General features: G+C 40.7%; 1 protein-coding gene across 2 annotated transcripts in view; it reads right to left on the reverse strand.

The window, feature by feature from the left end:
- Window positions 1–23,289, reverse strand: part of LRRC4C (leucine rich repeat containing 4C) — a 1,191,085-nt gene that overhangs the window by 279,947 nt on the left and 887,849 nt on the right. For both annotated transcript variants that reach the window (XM_073658146.1, XM_073658147.1), the window contains exon 4: window positions 4,762–4,824. The gene's annotated coding sequence lies outside the window, so the exon portion shown is untranslated. The remainder of the gene's footprint in view (window positions 1–4,761; window positions 4,825–23,289) is intronic.

Here is a 23,289-nt window from a genome sequence, read left to right on the forward strand (position 1 = left end):
TACTGTAGATGCAGATAAAAATTATTTTGAATTTGCAACCTGATGGAGGTCAGTATAGATGGACTAATAGAGAAAGTCCGACACACTGCTAGAAGGCCAAATATTTTTTCAGAGCTAGATGCAGAAAAAAATTAGATTCAGTTTGCAACCTGATGGAGGTCAGTATAGATGGACTAATAGAATGATGCTATGCCCAAAAGATTTTACTTCACTAGGTGCAGTAAAAAAATTGGTATTCTATACACAGGTGGTATATCTTGCAACACAGATAGGCTACTCCACTGACTAACACACTCTGCAATAGGCCAAAAAGGATTAGCTTTGCTAGATTCAGCCAAATGCTGTGAAAAAAACTTGCACAGCACTGGCACAGACCTGCCTGGCAAAAACTGATAGTAACTGATGTAACCTAGTCCTGAAAAGGACTCCAATTACAATTAGTCTTTACTCCCACAACCTATCTATTTAAGAGCACAGACCTGCCTGATAAATGTCGTAGGAAATGCTGTAACCTAGTCCTTAAAAGGACTGCAATCACAACTATTCCCTACTCCCAAGCTATCTGTATATTTGTGCGAAAATTGGCTTGAAATTAACAAGGTATAGCGCACACAGCAACAGCGGTGCCGTCTAACACGCAGCTGCAGCAGTGAGAAAATGGTGGCGACGGGGAAAATGGCTTGGTCTTATAGGGCAAGGACATGTGACATACACTGCCAATGACACATGCCCTTGCTTGTGTGAAAAAAAGCACTTCGCTCCGTGTGTGCGCTGCTGATAGGCTGACAGATTGCACCTCCCCACTGTAAATGCGGGAAAGAGAAAAAAAAATGGAGATCTTCATTGTTCCTGCAGAGATCCATCCCCTGCCCCTCCCCCCACCCCGCTGTACACTCAAACTGCGTATTAACATTTAATTTTCATTACTGAGAAAAAATCCAGTTATGATTTTGGTGCACGAACAGTTATCGAACATAACCTCGAACAGCCGAATTTTTCTCAAATTGTTCGTGTTCGCCGAACGGCTCGAACACCGCCCAAAACAGCTCGAATTTGAGATTGGCGAACAGTTCGAGTAGAACAACGCTCATCTCTACTGCCCACTTACTAAAGACTATGATACTTTTCCAGCATCGGACCGCCATTTTTGACAATATAATTATTGTGTTTTATTAGTGATTTTCTTGTTATGTTTTATACAGTTCTGCTTACTTGTCAGTATGTGCACTAGATTCTCTTGTAAAATGTCCAGCATTTCACTAATCTGTATCTCAGGATATCTGTATCTCAGGAGTATCTAACCATTGTTCCAACAGCGAATAATCTCATTATGTGTGTGTAGATTGTAGACACAGTGGAGCCGTCACCACAGGGGGTCTTACATGTAGTCTCAGATGAAGGCTTCTAGAATATTCTTCATTGTTTTAAGATAACAGTAAATGCATAAGGGGGAGAGTGATCACTTCTGACCTGGGAAGGGACTGATCCCAGTGAAAGAAAATAGAGTCATGTTTTAGGGAAAGTTGGTGGAAGGATACCGGAGGGTTAGGATCTGTGGCTGTAGACCTGGAGTTGTTGGATGGATGACTTATGGAGTGTTGAAGATCTGTTATCAACTAAAGTGGATAAACGTGCTTCAGTTGTGGATATGTCATTTGGATTTAAACTTTATTGAAGGACTGCTACTACTGGATATCTGTGCTTTCATCCTTTCATCTGTCGCCTGGAGGATCATGGACTGTGTCTACAGACTATACTGGCTGGAGATACGAAATCTGTGGGCCAACCAAAAGTTGGGAGACAGTGGGTATCACCTGATACAAAGCCAGTGGAACTAGTGATCCCAGGTTGAGAACTTAAGGACTGAGAAAACTGTATTTTGGCCATTTTACTTGGAATTGCTGCATTACCATGGAGGTGATTAATAAAATATTGCTGAATTGTTAACCTGCCTAGGTGATTACTTACAACCCACAACTTCAGATCTCTACAAGGTTCCACAGAGCTTGAATCATGTCTGACACGGAGCTGGGGAAATCATGTCACATTTCCCGGCACTGGTCGTCAGTGTATTGCCAGCTGCTGGATAGAGCAGTCACATTTTACAATGCGGCCGTTCTATTCATGGGATCGTCGTGGGACCCTCGATATTTGGACTACGACAGACAGGTGAGGATGAGGTTGGTTTATTGTTTTACTTTTATTGCAGGTGATCATGGGCTTTGGTGATTAGCTGTAAGGTGAGTATATGGTGTTTTTTTAATTTTTATTTTTTGCAGGGGCAGAGAACATCAGGGACAAGGTGTAAGTGAATATAATATGTTTTTTTATTTTTATTTGATTTTTTTTATTAATTTTAACTTTTTTTCTTTTTACTTTCAGCACTGGCACCTGCGAATGAGACACTACTGCTCCCATCCAGCAGCTCCTGCGCTCGCTGTGGCAGTAGGTTCATGCCCGAACAGTAGGTGTTCGGGAAGGAACCAGAACTTTACTGTTCTGGTTCGCCCTTCACTAGACATATGCAGGATTATCTCAAAGCTGGTTGTACTGCTAGGTAAGAGCAGCTTGCTCTCCCTCTGTACTATTAGGGGAACACCAGTAAACCCCAACACAGCGGCACTAGTAGGACAGGAGGAAAGTCAAACTGATTTTGACGCTGAGTCACTTCTTATGGACAAGCCGTGAGTAAGGGTAGTCAAGGAGGCCAAGGTCAAGACCCAGGAGGGTACATCAGAAACAGAGGAAAGAGACAAAGGCGTAGTCAGGTCACAGTCCAGAGTCAGAGTTCCAAGGTCAGAGTGCGTCAAGGCAAAAGGGGTAATACAAACAGGTAGTCAATAGGCAAATCCAGGGTCCGGCAACAGAAGATTAGAATGTACGAATTCAGAGCACAAAGCACAGAGAACACAGCACACTGAGTTGAAAGCTACGACTGACAGTTATCTGGGACTGACAGCTTAGTTAAGTAGCTGAGAAATCACTTGGAACAGAGAACACCTGTAAGAAGCTCAGCACCTCCCAGTCTCATATTGGATGGCTGAGCTGTCAATCAAAATTCTGATAACTCAGCACGCCCCTGCACTAAATTGGACGACTGAGATATCAGTCACTGCATCCAAGACACACTGAGCGGTGGAATCGTGACTCTGATCTTGCCTGCACAGCAATCATAATGCTTATAGGGTATATTGAAATATTGTAAAACAGTCAAGGGAAGGTTCTAACTATGTGACCGCTTACTGTGTACGCCCCCTGAGGAACCCACTCACATCTACAGCCCATTTCATAGGGTTGTCAGACAGCATGTTCATAGCAAGCTAAGGTCTACTCTTCATATCAAGGTAGAATTTCTAGTAAAATAAGAGCAAAGGAGGGGCACTTATCCTTGATTTGCAATTCATATTACTGCTCGAATACATTTTTTTTCTAGTATTCATTGCATTTTACATTGTTATTTATTTGTATATATTGGTAACACATAGGATACAATGGTAAGATATGGGGCGGATTTTAAACTCATTTTGCATACAGCGGTTAATGGGTCAAAAAAGTACACAATTTATTGAGTTCAACCTTTTAGACTTTCAAATTCCAGTTAATGGACAAATTCGAAACGCGCGGGATCTGCTGAGGACTGCACCATGAATGATTGAACACTTCTTGCATTAGGTTCTGGAATTTTATTAACATTTTGGATTCAATCCAGGAAAAGGCAAAACAAAAATTTAGAAAAATTATTTCTTGTACCCGTTAGGGAATCATACAGATATCGAGATCATTTATTTATTTGTTTAATTATTTTAAATTGGAACCATTTAGATATGTATCAACATTCATCTTATCCCTACAGCCTTTTCTTCTCTAGGTAACTACATTTAGTTTTGTAGCATTTTGGTAACTGGGATCTTCACTATCTTGGTCGCCTTTCTTTCTACTCTCTCGTCTTCCCATCAAAGTTTTTATCCTCTTAGTATATTTCAGTCATCATATTATATAGCTCTGTGTACTTACAATTGCTCATTTTGCCTTTCTACCCAGCTAATTCTTCTCTTTCACATTAGGTCTATGACATCAACAGACTAGCTGAATCCTTCTAAGCTCTATGTAAAAAAGGGAGGTCCATTTTCCCTGCACGAGTCATGAGTCACTGCAAAAGTTCCTGGAAAGTGCGGAGGAGGGAACAGCTGGGTCAGGAGTTGAAGAGGGGGATGATAAATGTAGGGACAAGAGACTCCCTGTTTCTACATAGAGTACAGAAAAGAGAAGAATTAACTGGGTAGAAAGGCGAAATGAGCAATTGTAAGTACAAATTGCTGTATAATATGATGACTGCAATATATTAAGAGGATAAAAACTTTGATGGGAGAAGTTCTTCTTTAATGGACTGGTGCCCAAAAACTAATAATACTTAAGTATCCATAAAATGCCTTTCCTAATACAACACAATAACTTGCTGGCTTTCGCTGCAGCAGACCGGCATTAAGGGCTATCGTTCAGTTTATTATTGGTAGTGGCTATCAGTGCAATTTCTAGGGGCACGTATGGAATAAGTTCTTGATTGGACTTTGATCTCTCTTTCCAAGGGCCCCATTACAGTCATTAGGTCTGCTTGTATGATATTTATGCCCATCGGGTCTTTAGAATAATTTGCTTCTTCATATTCATACTGTGACATGTATATTGGTAATATATCATCGACTACACATAGAAATTCCTACGGGCAATACTTAGTCACACTATATCATTAGTATTCCTTACCTAGTGGGATTAAGTGGCACTGACTGTATGTAGATACGTTCTGAATCGTTTATGCATCAGCTCCTGAAAAAAAAAAATATGAGAAAGATATATCAGAATGCAACATGGAACGGAGCGATTAAAACGGGAGGAAAGCAAGACAATTTTCAGATAACTCAACCCCCAAAACACATTGACTGGGAGGGATATGATACATGGCTGAATCATCTGTGCAGAAAAAGAGCAGCTTTACCGGACAGAATGACTCTTTTTTTCCTTCATATTAGTTTGTTTTCCCTTAAGCATTGGACTTCTATGTCAGTCCAAACTGAGAGTATAAACTAAGCGTGCAGCTTTGTAGGGGCATAAAGACCCTATAAAAATTGCACTTGTATTCTTCTAATTGTTGCCTTCGTTCTGCACAAACTAAAGTTTAATCACATTTGCTAATTAGGGTGTTCGGGTGTAACCAAGAGGCTCAGTGCACCTTCCATCCAAAAGTTTTGATCCAGGGGTCCTGAAGTCACGGGGTATGGCACCCCACTTGAGTGAAAGCATATTTGCATACACTTCCACTTTAATTATTTTAGGCAGACACCCATATTGTCTTTTGGCTTGGAAGGCTCATTTAAATGATGGGACACATTGACTTAATTTATTCTTGTAGTCACCTGTATGTTCACTTTTTTATGTCATGAAGACCACCGACCACCCAAGACGAGGTTCTCCTATGGGTTCTCTCCTGAGTGGACTTGAAAGAATATTTGTGGTTCCTCAACTCATTGACTCTCTTCCTAAAATGTGATCTCAGTTCCACTGTGAAGGTCGCCTAGGTGGATGGTTGGAGCTAGAAGGGGAAGCTCTCCCCAAGTTTGAGCAAGAAAGGGCAACTAATCGCTGTCTTTTGTGTGCTTTTTTTGGTCCAAAGGGACTGGGAAAGATTTTTTGGGGCCGGTCTCCTTAATGGGTGGGGGGTAAGAAACCACATCCTTGCAAGCTTTTTTTCTTGCGTGGAATCCTCACATCTTTATGCTCTTTGGATGGACAGCACAATTTTGGGTTCTTAAAGAAACAAAAAAAAAAAGGGATTATAGACTCGTCTAATGAGAGGCAATGCAAAATGATGATTGATGAAGTACGGAAAACACACCGAGCCTTGGGAGCCTCTCGTTGGAGAAGTCCTTCTTTTCTTATCTGGACTTCCCCAACCAAAAGAACCCAAAAGTATTTTTTCTGCGCTTGATGTTACGTTTTTGCATGGATGCCAAGACATCACAAATAGGATGAGCAGACCCGTGGATTTTTGGGTTCGTAGGGTTTAGTCGAACTGTAGTCCAAAGTTCAGTTCGGGTACTGAAACTTGACCCTAAACCCCATTGAAGCCAATTGGGATCCAATCTTTGGTGCTGTAAAATGGTCGTAAAGGGCTAGGAGGCTCTTTCTGTCCAGCAACCGAACTCCGAACAGTAAAACAGACTTCCAGGAGAAATCAATGTTCGGAGTTCAGCACCGGACACTGGATGTCCAGTACAAACCTCGAACTTTACAGTTTGGGTTTGCTCATCTCTAATCACAAACCCTCCTGCAGCTGATTCCACAGTTGCTTGGTCTTATACCATGTGCTGACCTTCCTATGGGGTTCCCTGTTCTCTGCTCCTAAGGTGATCTTCTCTGTGGTGGGTTGGCACAAACCTTTGGCTATGAATCTTGAAGTCATTGCTCTAGGAGGCACCATGTTTCTCTCTCTAGCCCCTTCTCCTTCTAGATACATGCTTTCTCCATTGCCACAGAATGTGCAACAAGGTTCGATTCTTGAGACAGACATGGATCCCACCGCTTCTACCACGAGAACAGTACCCTATTGCGTATCACTATCAGAGAAGAAATGCTCCATTAATTTCTATGGGACCACCAAAAATTGCAGAGGAAGTGAGGTTGGTAACATACAGAGCTTCCTTAAGAATAAATGGAGCGTTGCTCATGCGCACCTATCTGTTCACCTCTACAAGATGGCATAGCCTGTCACCAGGTCATCAAAAGATGGGAACACCAATGAATACTTCACATGCTGCAAAGGGAAAATGGAAAGGAAAGTATTGAGGAGTCTGAGATGTATTTTGTCTCCAAGGCACAGTTCATTTAATACCCTACTGAAAGTCATTATGTATTCCGGGAATGGAGCAAAGACGCAAAAATATCATTTAATCCCAAACTAAGATTACAGCAATGTCAACTTTTAATTGAACACTTGGAAAGTCGCGCGTCATGATGACACCCAACAGATGGCTGCGAACCAGCAAAACCTGGTGAAATAAAGGAAGATCAGGGGAGGGGGTCATTATTTTCTTTATAACAGCTCCAATAAATACAACTGTAATAGATGACCTCACTGTGTCAGCGTATATAACACGGTCCTAAGACCATATATACAAGCACAACTGTATCATTCTTATTCCCTGCAGTGTAAGCGTTAGCTGCTGCAGATCCTCTTTAAAGAAAGTATAGAGGGATTCCTATCCACCTTTTATTAATATGAATTTGAAGGTCATATTAAGAGATTCCTCAGCAGCAGAGGTGTATTATGAGGTTCTGCAGCAGCTGAGGTGTATTATGAGGTTCTGCAGCAGCTGAGGTGTATAATGAGGCTCAGCAGCAGCTGAGGTGTATTATGATGTTCAGCAGCAGCTGAGGTGTATTATGAGGTTCTGCAGCAGCTGAGGTGTATTATGAGGTTCTGCAGCAACTGAGGTGTATTATGAGGTTCTGCAGCAGCTGAGGTGTATTATGAGGTTCTGCAGGAGCTGAGGTGTATTATGAGGTTCTGCAGCAGTTGAGGTGTATTATGATGTTCTGCAGCAACTGAGGTGTATTATGAGGTTCTGCAGCAGCTCAGGTGTATTATGAGGTTCTGCAGCAGCTAATGTGATGTTCATACTAATAAATTACCCAAAGGGTAAATGGATAATGTGATTAAAACTTGACTTTTATTGTAATTAATATGCTCTAACAAATGAAGATTACAATATCTCCGGTGATATTGCTGTGTAGCTTTTCTTTGGGATTACTCTATGGGATATCACTCTCCTAAAGCCAATATACCTCCTACCTAGATTAATGGCTGCAGTCCACTAGCTAGGATAGCTTTCCTAAGGACAATCATAGATGTCAGGTGAAAGACCACTAGAGCTGATTAAAAATCACTCATAGCCTCCCTGACATGTTTCGCCATGACTGGCTTCATCAGTGGACTGAGTTAAGAAACAGAGCGCAAGGTCTTTTAAGGCTTCTGTTGTGACATCATCAAATTAACAAACCAATCAGGTTTTCCCACATATTGTGTCCAATCAGAAATAAAGCCGTAATCTATGATGTGTCACGCTGACAGCCCATAATAAATCCTCCAACAAAAAGGATATCCGTAATTGGCTATGTCTGTTTATGCTTCTCTCCCATCTTATGATATCACTATGGGGATTACCAATGGTTTCTACCGACGTCAGACGCCGTAGCTATTGTACAGGATCGCAGTATTCCATAGGGTGTTCACCGTCCTGTAAGGTCACGTCACCGGTGCGTATGCATCACTGCGCTTCATCCGTGACTGCGCTATCTAATGGGTGCTATGCCAGATGTACGGAGGTGTGTACGTCACCCAGTCACACGGTGATCACAGGCCAATCGCCAAACCAGGATTGCGGTGATGTCACAGTCACATGCTAAGATCCTATAAAACAGAGACCACATTCAGTCCTATTGTATCATTACTGTGCAGCTCCTATTAAAAACACCATCGCAATCCTGGTTTGGCGATTGGCCTGTGATCACTGTGTGACCTGGTGACGTAATTTTATGATGTCACAACAGAAGCCTTAAAAGATCTTGCGCTGTGCTTCTTAACTCAGTCTAGCCTCAGTCCCCTGATGAAGCCAGTCATGGCGAAACATGTCAGAGAGGCTATGAGTGAATTTTAATCAGCTCTAGTGGTCTTTCAGCTGACATCTATGATTGTCCTTAGGAAAGCTATCCTAGCTAGTGGACTGCAGCCATTAATCTAGGTAGGAGATTATTCGCTTTAGGAGAGTGATATCCCATAGAGGAGTCCCAAAGAAAAGCTACACAGCAATATCACCGGAGCTCTTGTAATCTTCATTTGTTAGAGCATATTAATCATTATGATTTTCTGCAGCAGCTGAGGCGTATGATGAGGTTCTGCAGCAGCTGAGGTGTATTATGAGGTTCTGCAGCAGCTGAGGTGTATGATGAGGTTCTGCAGTAACTTAGGTGTATTATGATGTTCTGCAGCAGCTGAGATGTATTATGATGTTCTGCAGCAGCTGAGGTGTATTATGAGGTTGTGCAGCAGCTGAGGTGTATTATGATGTTCTCCAGCAGCTGAGGTGTATTATGAGGTTCTCCAGCAGCTGAGGTGTATTATGAGGTTCTGCAGCAGCTGAGGTGTATTATGAGGTTCTGCAGCAGCTGAGGTGTATGATGAGATTCTGCAGCAGCTGAGGTGTAAGATGAGGTTCTGCAGCAGCTGAGGTGTATTATGAGGTTCTGCAGCAGCTGAGGTGTATTGTGATGTTCTGCAGCAGCTCAGGTGTACTATGAGGTTCTGCAGCAGCTGATGTGTGTATTATGATGTTCTGCAGCAGCTGATGTGTGTATTATGATGTTCTGCAGCAGATGATGTGTGTATTATGATATTCTGCAGCAGCTGAGGTGTATTGTTATGTTCTGCAGCAGCTGAGGTGTATTATGAGGTTCTGCAGCAGCTGAGGTGTACTATGAGGTTCTGCAGCAGCTGAGGTGTACTATGAGGTTCTGCAGCAGCTGATGTGTGTATTATGAGGTTCTGCAGCAGCTGAGGTGTATTGTGATGTTCTGCAGCAGCTGAGGTGTACTATGAGGTTCTGCAGCAGCTGATGTGTGTATTATGATGTTCTGCAGCAGCTGAGGTGTATTATGAGGTTGTGCAGCAGCTGAGGTGTATTATGATGTTCTGCAGCAGATGATGTGTGTATTATGATGTTCTGCAGCAGCTGAGGTGTATTATGATGTTCTGCAGCAGATGATGTGTGTATTATGATGTTCTGCAGCAGCTGAGGTGTACTATGAGGTTCTGCAGCAGCTGATGTGTGTATTATGATGTTCTGCAGCAGCTGAGGTGTATTATGAGGTTGTGCAGCAGCTGAGGTGTATTATGATGTTCTGCAGCAGATGGTGTGTGTATTATGATGTTCTGCAGCAGCTGAGGTGTATTATGATGTTCTGCAGCAGATGATGTGTGTATTATGATGTTCTGCAGCAGCAGGGGCACGGGACTGTATAATTCTCCTTGCAGGATGAGGGGCCAGAGAGTGATATGTCAATCAGTGGTTGACCCAGAATAAGGAATTTCCCGCAGAATTGACATGTGACCTTCTGCTTCTTAGCCCTGAGCCCCTCAGCGCCCATGTGGTGCCCTCATCTCAATGAATCAGGTTGTGGCATCCAGATATAGTCAATAGCATTTCTACAAGAACTGGAGGCGTCTCTGTGCAAACCTAAATCTTCATATCTTCATTTATGATTCCACTGGATACAAGTTATTGTCCTATGTTATCAGCCATTTCACATTAGTACTGGAGAATCATGGGAGAAAGTCCAGAACTTCCCCAACACCAGAACATTTAATGCTTTCAGACTCTTCCTAAACTTGTAACTAGAGATGAGCGTTGTTCTACTCGAACTGTTCGCCAATCTCAAATTCGAGTTGTTTTGGGCGGTGTTCGAGCCGTTCGGCGAACACGAACAATTTGAGAAAAATTCGGCTGTTCGAGGTTATGTTCGATAACTGTTCGTGCACCAAAATCATAACTGGATTTTTTCTCAGTAATGAAAATTAAATGTTAATACGCAGTTTGAGTGTACAGCGGGGCGGGGGGAGGGGCAGGGGATGGATCTCTGCAGGAACAATGAAGATCTCCATTTTTTTTTCTCTTTCCCGCATTTGCAGTGGGGAGGTGCAGTCTGTCAGCCTATCAGCAGCGCACACACGGAGCGAAGTGCTTTTTTTCACACAAGCAAGGGCATGTGTCATTGGCAGTGTATGTCACATGTCCTTGCCCTATAAGACCAAGCCATTTTCCCCGTCGCCACCATTTTCTCACTGCTGCAGCTGCGTGTTAGACGGCACCGCTGTTGCTGTGTGCGCTATACCTTGTTAATTTCAAGCCAATTTTCGCACAAATCTACAGATAGCTTGGGAGTAGGGAATAGTTGTGATTGCAGTCCTTTTAAGGACTAGGTTACAGCATTTCCTACGACTTTTATCAAGCAGGTCTGTGCTCTTAAATAGATAGATTGTGGGAGTAAAGACTAATTGTAATTGCAGTCCTTTTCAGGACTAGGTTACATCAGTTCCTATCAGTTTTTGCCAGGCAGGTCTGTGCCAGTGCTGTGCAAGTTTTTTTCACAGCATTTGGCTGAATCTAGCAAAGCTAATCCTTTTTGGCCTATTGCAGAGTGTGTTAGTCAGTGGAGTAGCCTATCTGTGTTGCAAGATATACCACCTGTGTATAGAATACCAATTTTTTTACTGCACCTACTGAAGTAAAATCTTTTGGGCATAGCATCATTCTATTAGTCCATCTATACTGACCTCCATCAGGTTGCAAATTAAAACTAATTTTTATCTGCATCTACAGTACCTCTGAAAAAATATTTGGGCTTCTAGCAGTGTGTGGGACTTGTTCTATTAGTCCATCTATACTGACCTCCATCAGGTTGCAAACTGAATATATTTTTTTCTGCATCTACCTCTGAAAAAATATTGGGCTTCTAGCTGTGTGTGGGACATTCTCTATTAGTCCATCTATACTGACCTCCATCAGGTTGCAAACTAAATATATTTTTTTCTGCATCTACCTCTGAAAAAATATTTGGCCTTCTAGCTGTGTGTGGGTCTTGTTCTATTAATCCATCTATACTGACCTCCATCAGGTTGCAAACTGAATATATTTTTTTCTGCATCTACCTCTGAAAAAATATTTGGCCTTCTAGTAGTGTGTCGGACTTTCTCTATTAGTCCATCTATACTGACCTCCATCAGGTTGCAAATTAAAACTAATTTTTATCTGCATCTACAGTACCTCTGAAAAAATAGTTGGGCTTCTAGCAGTGTATGGGACTTGTTCTATTAGTCCATCTATACTGACCTCCATCAGGTTGCAAACTGAATATAGTTTTTTCTGCATCTACCTCTGAAAAAATATTGGGCTTCTAGCTGTGTGTGGGTCTTGTTCTATTAATCCATCTATACTGACCTCCATCAGGTTGCAAACTGAATATATTTATTTCTGCATCTACCTCTGAAAAAATATTTGGCCTTCTAGTAGTGTGTCGGACTTTCTCTATTAGTCCATCTATACTGACCTCCATCAGGTTGCAAATTAAAACTAATTTTTATCTGCATCTACAGTACCTCTGAAAAAATATTTGGGCTTCTAGCAGTGTGTGGGACTTGTTCTATTAGTCCATCTATACTGACCTCCATCAGGTTGCAAACTGAATATATTTTTTTCTGCATCTACCTCTGAAAAAATATTTGGCCTTCTAGTAGTGTGTCGGACTTTCTCTATTAGTCCATCTATACTGACCTCCATCAGGTTGCAAACTGAATATAATTTTTTTCTGCATCTAGCTCTGAAAAAATATTTGGCCTTCTAGTAGTGTGTCGGACTTTCTCTATTAGTCCATCTATACTGACCTCCATCAGGTTGCAAATTAAAACTAATTTTTATCTGCATCTACAGTACCTCTGAAAAAATATTTGGGCTTCTAGCAGTGTGTGGGACTTGTTCTATTAGTCCATCTATACTGACCTCCATCAGGTTGCAAACTGAATATAGTTTTTTCTGCATCTACCTCTGAAAAAATATTGGGCTTCTAGCTGTGTGTGGGTCTTGTTCTATTAATCCATTTATACTGACCTCCATCAGGTTGCAAACTGAATATATTTTTTTCTGCATCTACCTCTGAAAAAATATTTGGCCTTCTAGTAGTGTGTCGGACTTTCTCTATTAGTCCATCTATACTGACCTCCATCAGGTTGCAAACTGAATATAATTTTTTTCTGCATCTAGCTCTGAAAAAATATTTGGCCTTCTAGTAGTATGTCGGACTTTCTCTATTAGTCCATCTATACTGACTAGAGATGAGCGTTGTTCTACTCGAACTGTTCGCCAATCTCAAATTTGAGCTGTTTTGGGCGGTGTTCGAGCCGTTCGGCGAACACGAACAATTTGAGAAAAATTCGGCTGTTCGAGGTTATGTTCGATAACTGTTCGTGCACCAAAATCATAACTGGATTTTTTCTCAGTAATGATGAAAATTAATGTTAATACGCAGTTTGAGTGTACAGCGGGGTGGGGGGAGGGGCAGGGGATGGATCTCTGCAGGAACAATGAAGATCTCCATTTTTTTTTCTCTTTCCCGCATTTACAGTGGGGAGGTGCAATCTGTCAGCCTATCAGCAGCGCACACACGGAGCGAAGTGCTTTTTTTCACACAAGCAAGGGCATGTGTCATTGGCAGTGTATGTCACATGTCCTTGCCCTATAAGACCAAGCCATTTTCCCCGTCGCCACCATTTTCTCACTGCTGCAGCTGCGTGTTAGACGGCACCGCTGTTGCTGTGTGCGCTATACCTTGTTAATTTCAAGCCAATTTTCGCACAAATCTACAGATAGCTTGGGAGTAGGGAATAGTTGTGATTGCAGTCCTTTTAAGGACTAGGTTACAGCATTTCCTACGACTTTTATCAGGGAGGTCTGTGCTCTTAAATAGATCGGTTGTGGGAGTAAAGACTAATTGTAATTGCAGTCCTTTTCAGGACTAGGTTACATCAGTTCCTATCAGTTTTTGCCAGGCAGGTCTGTGCCAGTGCTGTGCAAGTTTTTTTCACAGCATTTGGCTGAATCTAGCAAAGCTAATCCTCTTTGGCTTATTGCAGAGTGTGTTAGTCAGTGGAGTAGCCTATCTGTGTTGCAAGATATACCACCTGTGTATAGAATACCAATTTTTTTACTGCACCTAGTGAAGTAAAATCTTTTGGGCATAGCATCATTCTATTAGTCCATCTATACTGACCTCCATCAGGTTGCAAATTAAAACTAATTTTTATCTGCATCTACAGTACCTCTGAAAAAATATTTGGGCTTCTAGCAGTGTGTGGGACTTGTTCTATTAGTCCATCTATACTGACCTCCATCAGGTTGCAAACTGAATATATTTTTTTCTGCATCTACCTCTAAAAAAATATTGGGCTTCTAGCTGTGTGTGGGTCTTGTTCTATTAATCCATCTATACTGACCGCCATCAGGTTGCAAACTGAATATATTTTTTTCTGCATCTACCTCTGAAAAAATATTTGGCCTTCTAGTAGTGTGTCGGACTTTCTCTATTAGTCCATCTATACTGACCTCCATCAGGTTGCAAATTAAAACTAATTTTTATCTGCATCTACAGTACCTCTGAAAAAATAGTTGGGCTTCTAGCAGTGTGTGGGACTTGTTCTATTAGTCCATCTATACTGACCTCCATCAGGTTGCAAACTGAATATAGTTTTTTCTGCATCTACCTCTGAAAAAATATTGGGCTTCTAGCTGTGTGTGGGTCTTGTTCTATTAATCCATCTATACTGACCTCCATCAGGTTGCAAACTGAATATATTTATTTCTGCATCTACCTCTGAAAAAATATTTGGCCTTCTAGTAGTGTGTCGGACTTTCTCTATTAGTCCATCTATACTGACCTCCATCAGGTTGCAAATTAAAACTAATTTTTATCTGCATCTACAGTACCTCTGAAAAAATATTTGGGCTTCTAGCAGTGTGTGGGACTTGTTCTATTAGTCCATCTATACTGACCTCCATCAGGTTGCAAACTGAATATAGTTTTTTCTGCATCTACCTCTGAAAAAATATTGGGCTTCTAGCTGTGTGTGGGTCTTGTTCTATTAATCCATCTATACTGACCTCCATCAGGTTGCAAACTGAATATATTTTTTTCTGCATCTACCTCTGAAAAAATATTTGGCCTTCTAGTAGTGTGTCGGACTTTCTCTATTAGTCCATCTATACTGACCTCCATCAGGTTGCAAACTGAATATAATTTTTTTCTGCATCTAGCTCTGAAAAAATATTTGGCCTTCTAGTAGTGTGTCGGACTTTCTCTATTAGTCCATCTATACTGACCTCCATCAGGTTGCAAATTAAAACTAATTTTTATCTGCATCTACAGTACCTCTGAAAAAATATTTGGGCTTCTAGCAGTTTGTGGGACTTGTTCTATTAGTCCATCTATACTGACCTCCATCAGGTTGCAAACTGAATATAGTTTTTTCTGCATCTACCTCTGAAAAAATATTGGGCTTCTAGCTGTGTGTGGGTCTTGTTCTATTAATCCATTTATACTGACCTCCATCAGGTTTCAAACTGAATATATTTTTTTCTGCATCTACCTCTGAAAAAATATTTGGCCTTCTAGTAGTGTGTCGGACTTTCTCTATTAGTCCATCTATACTGACCTCCATCAGGTTGCAAACTGAATATAATTTTTTTCTGCATCTAGCTCTGAAAAAATATTTGGCCTTCTAGTAGTATGTCGGACTTTCTCTATTAGTCCATCTATACTGACTAGAGATGAGCGTTGTTCTACTCGAACTGTTCGCCAATCTCAAATTTGAGCTGTTTTGGGCGGTGTTCGAGCCGTTCGGCGAACACGAACAATTTGAGAAAAATTCGGCTGTTCGAGGTTTTGTTCGATAACTGTTCGTGCACCAAAATCATAACTGGATTTTTTCTCAGTAATGATGAAAATTAATGTTAATACGCAGTTTGAGTGTACAGCGGGGTGGGGGGAGGGGCAGGGGATGGATCTCTGCAGGAACAATGAAGATCTCCATTTTTTTTTCTCTTTCCCGCATTTACAGTGGGGAGGTGCAATCTGTCAGCCTATCAGCAGCGCACACACGGAGCGAAGTGCTTTTTTTCACACAAGCAAGGGCATGTGTCATTGGCAGTGTATGTCACATGTCCTTGCCCTATAAGACCAAGCCATTTTCCCCGTCGCCACCATTTTCTCACTGCTGCAGCTGCGTGTTAGACGGCACCGCTGTTGCTGTGTGCGCTATACCTTGTTAATTTCAAGCCAATTTTCGCACAAATCTACAGATAGCTTGGGAGTAGGGAATAGTTGTGATTGCAGTCCTTTTAAGGACTAGGTTACAGCATTTCCTACGACTTTTATCAGGGAGGTCTGTGCTCTTAAATAGATCGGTTGTGGGAGTAAAGACTAATTGTAATTGCAGTCCTTTTCAGGACTAGGTTACATCAGTTCCTATCAGTTTTTGCCAGGCAGGACTGTGCCAGTGCTGTGCAAGTTTTTTTCACAGCATTTGGCTGAATCTAGCAAAGCTAATCCTCTTTGGCCTATTGCAGAGTGTGTTAGTCAGTGGAGTAGCCTATCTGTGTTGCAAGATATACCACCTGTGTATAGAATACCAATTTTTTTACTGCACCTAGTGAAGTAAAATCTTTTGGGCATAGCATCATTCTATTAGTCCATCTATACTGACCTCCATCAGGTTGCAAATTAAAACTAATTTTTATCTGCATCTACACTACTTCTGAAAAAATATTTGGGCTTCTAGCAGTGTGTGGGACTTGTTCTATTAGTCCATCTATACTGACCTCCATCAGGTTGCAAACTGAATATATTTTTTTCTGCATCTACCTCTGAAAAAATATTGGGCTTCTAGCTGTGTGTGGGTCTTGTTCTATTAATCCATCTATACTGACCTCCATCAGGTTGCAAACTGAATATATTTTTTTCTGCATCTACCTCTGAAAAAATATTTGGCCTTCTAGTAGTGTGTCGGACTTTCTCTATTAGTCCATCTATACTGACCTCCATCAGGTTGCAAATTAAAACTAATTTTTATCTGCATCTACAGTACCTCTGAAAAAATTTTTGGGCTTCTAGCAGTGTGTGGGACTTGTTCTATTAGTCCATCTATACTGACCTCCATCAGGTTGCAAACTGAATATATTTTTTTCTGCATCTACCTCTGAAAAAATATTGGGCTTCTAGCTGTGTGTGGGTCTTGTTCTATTAATCCATCTATACTGACCTCCATCAGGTTGCAAACTGAATATATTTATTTCTGCATCTACCTCTGAAAAAATATTTGGCCTTCTAGTAGTGTGTCGCACTTTCTCTATTAGTCCATCTATACTGACCTCCATCAGGTTGCAAATTAAAACTAATTTTTATCTGCATCTACAGTACCTCTGAAAAAATATTTGGGCTTCTAGCAGTGTGTGGGACTTGTTCTATTAGTCCATCTATACTGACCTCCATCAGGTTGCAAACTGAATATAGTTTTTTCTGCATCTACCTCTGAAAAAATATTGGGCTTCTAGCTGTGTGTGGGTCTTGTTCTATTAATCCATCTATACTGACCTCCATCAGGTTGCAAACTGAATATATTTTTTTCTGCATCTACCTCTGAAAAAATATTTGGCCTTCTAGTAGTGTGTCGGACTTTCTCTATTAGTCCATCTATACTGACCTCCATCAGGTTGCAAACTGAATATAATTTTTTTCTGCATCTAGCTCTGAAAAAATATTTGGCCTTCTAGTAGTATGTCGGACTTTCTCTATTAGTCCATCTATACTGACTAGAGATGAGCGTTGTTCTACTCGAACTGTTCGCCAATCTCAAATTCGAGCTGTTTTGGGCGGTGTTCGAGCCGTTCGGCGAACACGAACAATTTGAGAAAAATTTGGCTGTTCGAGGTTATGTTCCATAACTGTTCGTGCACCAAAATCATAACTGGATTTTTTCTCAGTAATGATGAAAATTAATGTTAATACGCAGTTTGAGTGTACAGCGGGGTGGGGGGAGGGGCAGGGGATGGATCTCTGCAGGAACAATGAAGATCTCCATTTTTTTTTCTCTTTCCCGCATTTACAGTGGGGAGGTGCAATCTGTCAGCCTATCAGCAGCGCACACACGGAGCGAAGTGCTTTTTTTCACACAAGCAAGGGCATGTGTCATTGGCAGTGTATGTCACATGTCCTTGCCCTATAAGACCAAGCCATTTTCCCCGTCGCCACCATTTTCTCACTGCTGCAGCTGCGTGTTAGACGGCACCGCTGTTGCTGTGTGCGCTATACCTTGTTAATTTCAAGCCAATTTTCGCACAAATCTACAGATAGCTTGGGAGTAGGGAATAGTTGTGATTGCAGTCCTTTTAAGGACTAGGTTACAGCATTTCCTACGACTTTTATCAGGGAGGTCTGTGCTCTTAAATAGATCGGTTGTGGGAGTAAAGACTAATTGTAATTGCAGTCCTTTTCAGGACTAGGTTACATCAGTTCCTATCAGTTTTTGCCAGGCAGGACTGTGCCAGTGCTGTGCAAGTTTTTTTCACAGCATTTGGCTGAATCTAGCAAAGCTAATCCTCTTTGGCCTATTGCAGAGTGTGTTAGTCAGTGGAGTAGCCTATCTGTGTTGCAAGATATACCACCTGTGTATAGAATACCAATTTTTTTACTGCACCTAGTGAAGTAAAATCTTTTGGGCATAGCATCATTCTATTAGTCCATCTATACTGACCTCCATCAGGTTGCAAATTAAAACTAATTTTTATCTGCATCTACACTACTTCTGAAAAAATATTTGGGCTTCTAGCAGTGTGTGGGACTTGTTCTATTAGTCCATCTATACTGACCTCCATCAGGTTGCAAACTGAATATATTTTTTTCTGCATCTACCTCTGAAAAAATATTGGGCTTCTAGCTGTGTGTGGGTCTTGTTCTATTAATCCATCTATACTGACCTCCATCAGGTTGCAAACTGAATATATTTTTTTCTGCATCTACCTCTGAAAAAATATTTGGCCTTCTAGTAGTGTGTCGGACTTTCTCTATTAGTCCATCTATACTGACCTCCATCAGGTTGCAAATTAAAACTAATTTTTATCTGCATCTACAGTACCTCTGAAAAAATTTTTGGGCTTCTAGCAGTGTGTGGGACTTGTTCTATTAGTCCATCTATACTGACCTCCATCAGGTTGCAAACTGAATATATTTTTTTCTGCATCTACCTCTGAAAAAATATTGGGCTTCTAGCTGTGTGTGGGTCTTGTTCTATTAATCCATCTATACTGACCTCCATCAGGTTGCAAACTGAATATATTTATTTCTGCATCTACCTCTGAAAAAATATTTGGCCTTCTAGTAGTGTGTCGCACTTTCTCTATTAGTCCATCTATACTGACCTCCATCAGGTTGCAAATTAAAACTAATTTTTATCTGCATCTACAGTACCTCTGAAAAAATATTTGGGCTTCTAGCAGTGTGTGGGACTTGTTCTATTAGTCCATCTATACTGACCTCCATCAGGTTGCAAACTGAATATAGTTTTTTCTGCATCTACCTCTGAAAAAATATTGGGCTTCTAGCTGTGTGTGGGTCTTGTTCTATTAATCCATCTATACTGACCTCCATCAGGTTGCAAACTGAATATATTTTTTTCTGCATCTACCTCTGAAAAAATATTTGGCCTTCTAGTAGTGTGTCGGACTTTCTCTATTAGTCCATCTATACTGACCTCCATCAGGTTGCAAACTGAATATAATTTTTTTCTGCATCTAGCTCTGAAAAAATATTTGGCCTTCTAGTAGTATGTCGGACTTTCTCTATTAGTCCATCTATACTGACTAGAGATGAGCGTTGTTCTACTCGAACTGTTCGCCAATCTCAAATTCGAGCTGTTTTGGGCGGTGTTCGAGCCGTTCGGCGAACACGAACAATTTGAGAAAAATTTGGCTGTTCGAGGTTATGTTCCATAACTGTTCGTGCACCAAAATCATAACTGGATTTTTTCTCAGTAATGATGAAAATTAATGTTAATACGCAGTTTGAGTGTACAGCGGGGTGGGGGGAGGGGCAGGGGATGGATCTCTGCAGGAACAATGAAGATCTCCATTTTTTTTTCTCTTTCCCGCATTTACAGTGGGGAGGTGCAATCTGTCAGCCTATCAGCAGCGCACACACGGAGCGAAGTGATTTTTTTCACACAAGCAAGGGCATGTGTCATTGGCAGTGTATGTCACATGTCCTTGCCCTATAAGACCAAGCCATTTTCCCCGTCGCCACCATTTTCTCACTGCTGCAGCTGCGTGTTAGACGGCACCGCTGTTGCTGTGTGCGCTATACCTTGTTAATTTCAAGCCAATTTTAGCACAAATATACAGATAGCTTGGGAGTAGGGAATAGTTGTGATTGCAGTCCTTTTAAGGACTAGGTTACAGCATTTCCTACGACTTTTATCAGGGAGGTCTGTGCTCTTAAATAGATTGTGGGAGTAAAGACTAATTGTAATTGCAGTCCTTTTCAGGACTAGGTTACATGAGTTCCTATCAGTTTTTGCCAGGCAGGTCTGTGCCAGTGCTGTGCAAGTTTTTTTCACAGCATTTGGCTGAATCTAGCAAAGCTAATCCTTTCTGGCCTATTGCAGAGTGTGTTAGTCAGTGGAGTAGCCTATCTGTGTTGCAAGATATACCACCTGTGTATAGAATACCAATTTTTTTACTGCACCTAGTGAAGTAAAATCTTTTGGGCATAGCATCATTCTATTAGTCCATCTATACTGACCTCCATCAGGTTGCAAATTAAAACTAATTTTTATCTGCATCTACAGTACCTCTGAAAAAATATTTGGGCTTCTAGCAGTGTGTGGGACTTGTTCTATTAGTCCATCTATACTGACCTCCATCAGGTTGCAAACTGAATATATTTTTTTCTGCATCTACCTCTGAAAAAATATTGGGCTTCTAGCTGTGTGTGGGTCTTGTTCTATTAATCCATCTATACTGACCTCCATCAGGTTGCAAACTGAATATAATTTTTTTCTGCATCTAGCTCTGAAAAAATATTTGGCCTTCTAGTAGTGTCTCGGACTTTCTCTATTAGTCCATCTATACTGACCTCCATCAGGTTGCAAATTAAAACTAATTTTTATCTGCATCTACAGTACCTCTGAAAAAATATTTGGGCTTCTAGCTGTGTGTGGGACTTGTTGTATTAGTCCATCTATACTGACCTCCATCAGGTTGCAAACTGAATATATTTTTTTCTGCATCTACCTCTGAAAAAATATTTGGCCTTCTAGTAGTGTGTCGGACTTTCTCTATTAGTCCATCTATACTGACCTCCATCAGGTTGCAAATTAAAAATAATTTTTATCTGCATCTACAGTACCTCTGAAAAAATATTTGGGCTTCTAGCTGTGTGCAGGACTTGTTGTATTAGTCCATCTATACTGACCTCCATCAGGTTGCAAACTGAATATATTTTTTTCTGCATCTACCTCTGAAAAAATATTTGGCCTTCTAGTAGTGTGTCGGACTTTCTCTATTAGTCCATCTATACTGACCTCCATCAGGTTGCAAATTAAAACTAATTTTTATCTGCATCTACAGTACCTCTGAAAAAATATTTGGGCTTCTAGCAGTGTGTGGGACTTGTTCTATTAGTCCATCTATACTGACCTCCATCAGGTTGCAAACTGAATATATTTTTTTCTGCATCTACCTCTGAAAAAATATTGGGCTTCTAGCTGTGTGTGGGTCTTGTTCTATTAATCCATCTATACTGACCTCCATCAGGTTGCAAACTGAATATAATTTTTTTCTGCATCTAGCTCTGAAAAAATATTTGGCCTTCTAGTAGTGTCTCGGACTTTCTCTATTAGTCCATCTATACTGACCTCCATCAGGTTGCAAATTAAAACTAATTTTTATCTGCATCTACAGTACCTCTGAAAAAATATTTGGGCTTCTAGCTGTGTGTGGGACTTGTTGTATTAGTCCATCTATACTGACCTCCATCAGGTTGCAAACTGAATATATTTTTTTCTGCATCTACCTCTGAAAAAATATTTGGCCTTCTAGTAGTGTGTCGGACTTTCTCTATTAGTCCATCTATACTGACCTCCATCAGGTTGCAAATTAAAAATAATTTTTATCTGCATCTACAGTACCTCTGAAAAAATATTTGGGCTTCTAGCTGTGTGCAGGACTTGTTGTATTAGTCCATCTATACTGACCTCCATCAGGTTGCAAACTGAATATATTTTTTTCTGCATCTACCTCTGAAAAAATATTTGGCCTTCTAGTAGTGTGTCGGACTTTCTCTATTAGTCCATCTATACTGACCTCCATCAGGTTGCAAATTAAAACTAATTTTTATCTGCATCTACAGTACCTCTGAAAAAATATTTGGGCTTCTAGCAGTGTGTGGGACTTGTTGTATTAGTCCATCTATACTGACCTCCATCAGGTTGCAAACTGAATATATTTTTTTCTGCATCTGAATATATTTTTTTCTGCATCTACCTCTGAAAAAATATTTGGCCTTCTAGTAGTGTGTCGGACTTTCTCTATTAGTCCATCTATACTGACCTCCATCAGGTTGCAAATTAAAACTAATTTTTATCTGCATCTACAGTACCTATGAAAAAATATTTGGGCTGCTAGCAGTGTGTGGGACTTGTTCTATTAGTCCATCTATACTGACCTCCATCAGGTTGCAAACTGAATATATTTTTTTCTGCATCTACCTCTGAAAAAATATTGGGCTTCTAGCTGTGTGTGGGTCTTGTTCTATCAATCCATCTATACTGACCTCCATCAGGTTGCAAACTGAATATATTTTTTTCTGCATCTACCTCTGAAAAAATATTTGGCCTTCTAGTAGTGTGTCGGACTTTCTCTATTAGTCCATCTATACTGACCTCCATCAGGTTGCAAATTAAAACTAATTTTTATCTGCATCTACAGTACCTCTGAAAAAATATTTGGGCTTCTAGCAGTGTGTGGGACTTGTTCTATTAGTCCATCTGTACTGACCTCCATCAGGTTGCAAACTGAATATATTTTTTTCTGCATCTACCTCTGAAAAAATATTGGGTTTCTAGCTGTGTGTGGGTCTTGTTCTATTAATCCATCTATACTGACCTCCATCAGGTTGCAAACTGAATATATTTTTTTCTGCATCTACCTCTGAAAAAATATTTGGCCTTCTAGTAGTGTGTCGGACTTTCTCTATTAGTCCATCTATACTGACCTCCATCAGGTTGCAAATTAAAACTAATTTTTATCTGCATCTACAGTACCTCTGAAAAAATATTTGGGCTTCTAGCAGTGTGTGGGACTTGTTCTATTAGTCCATCTATACTGACCTCCATCAGGTTGCAAACTGAATATAGTTTTTTCTGCATCTACCTCTGAAAAATATTGGGCTTCTAGCTGTGTGTGAGTCTTGTTCTATTAATCCACCTATACTGACCTCCATCAGGTTGCAAACTGTATATATTTTTTTCTGCATCTACCTCTGAAAAAATATTTGGCCTTCTAGTAGTGTGTCGGACTTTCTCTATTAGTCCATCTATACTGACCTCCATCAGGTTGCAAATTAAAACTAATTTTTATCTGC

The sequence above is a fragment of the Phyllobates terribilis genome, unplaced genomic scaffold (genome assembly GCF_046119375.1).
Source record: "Phyllobates terribilis strain yellow unplaced genomic scaffold, ASM4611937v1 Scaffold_13__5_contigs__length_258822181, whole genome shotgun sequence".
In the NCBI taxonomy this organism is placed as follows: Eukaryota; Metazoa; Chordata; class Amphibia; order Anura; family Dendrobatidae; genus Phyllobates; species Phyllobates terribilis.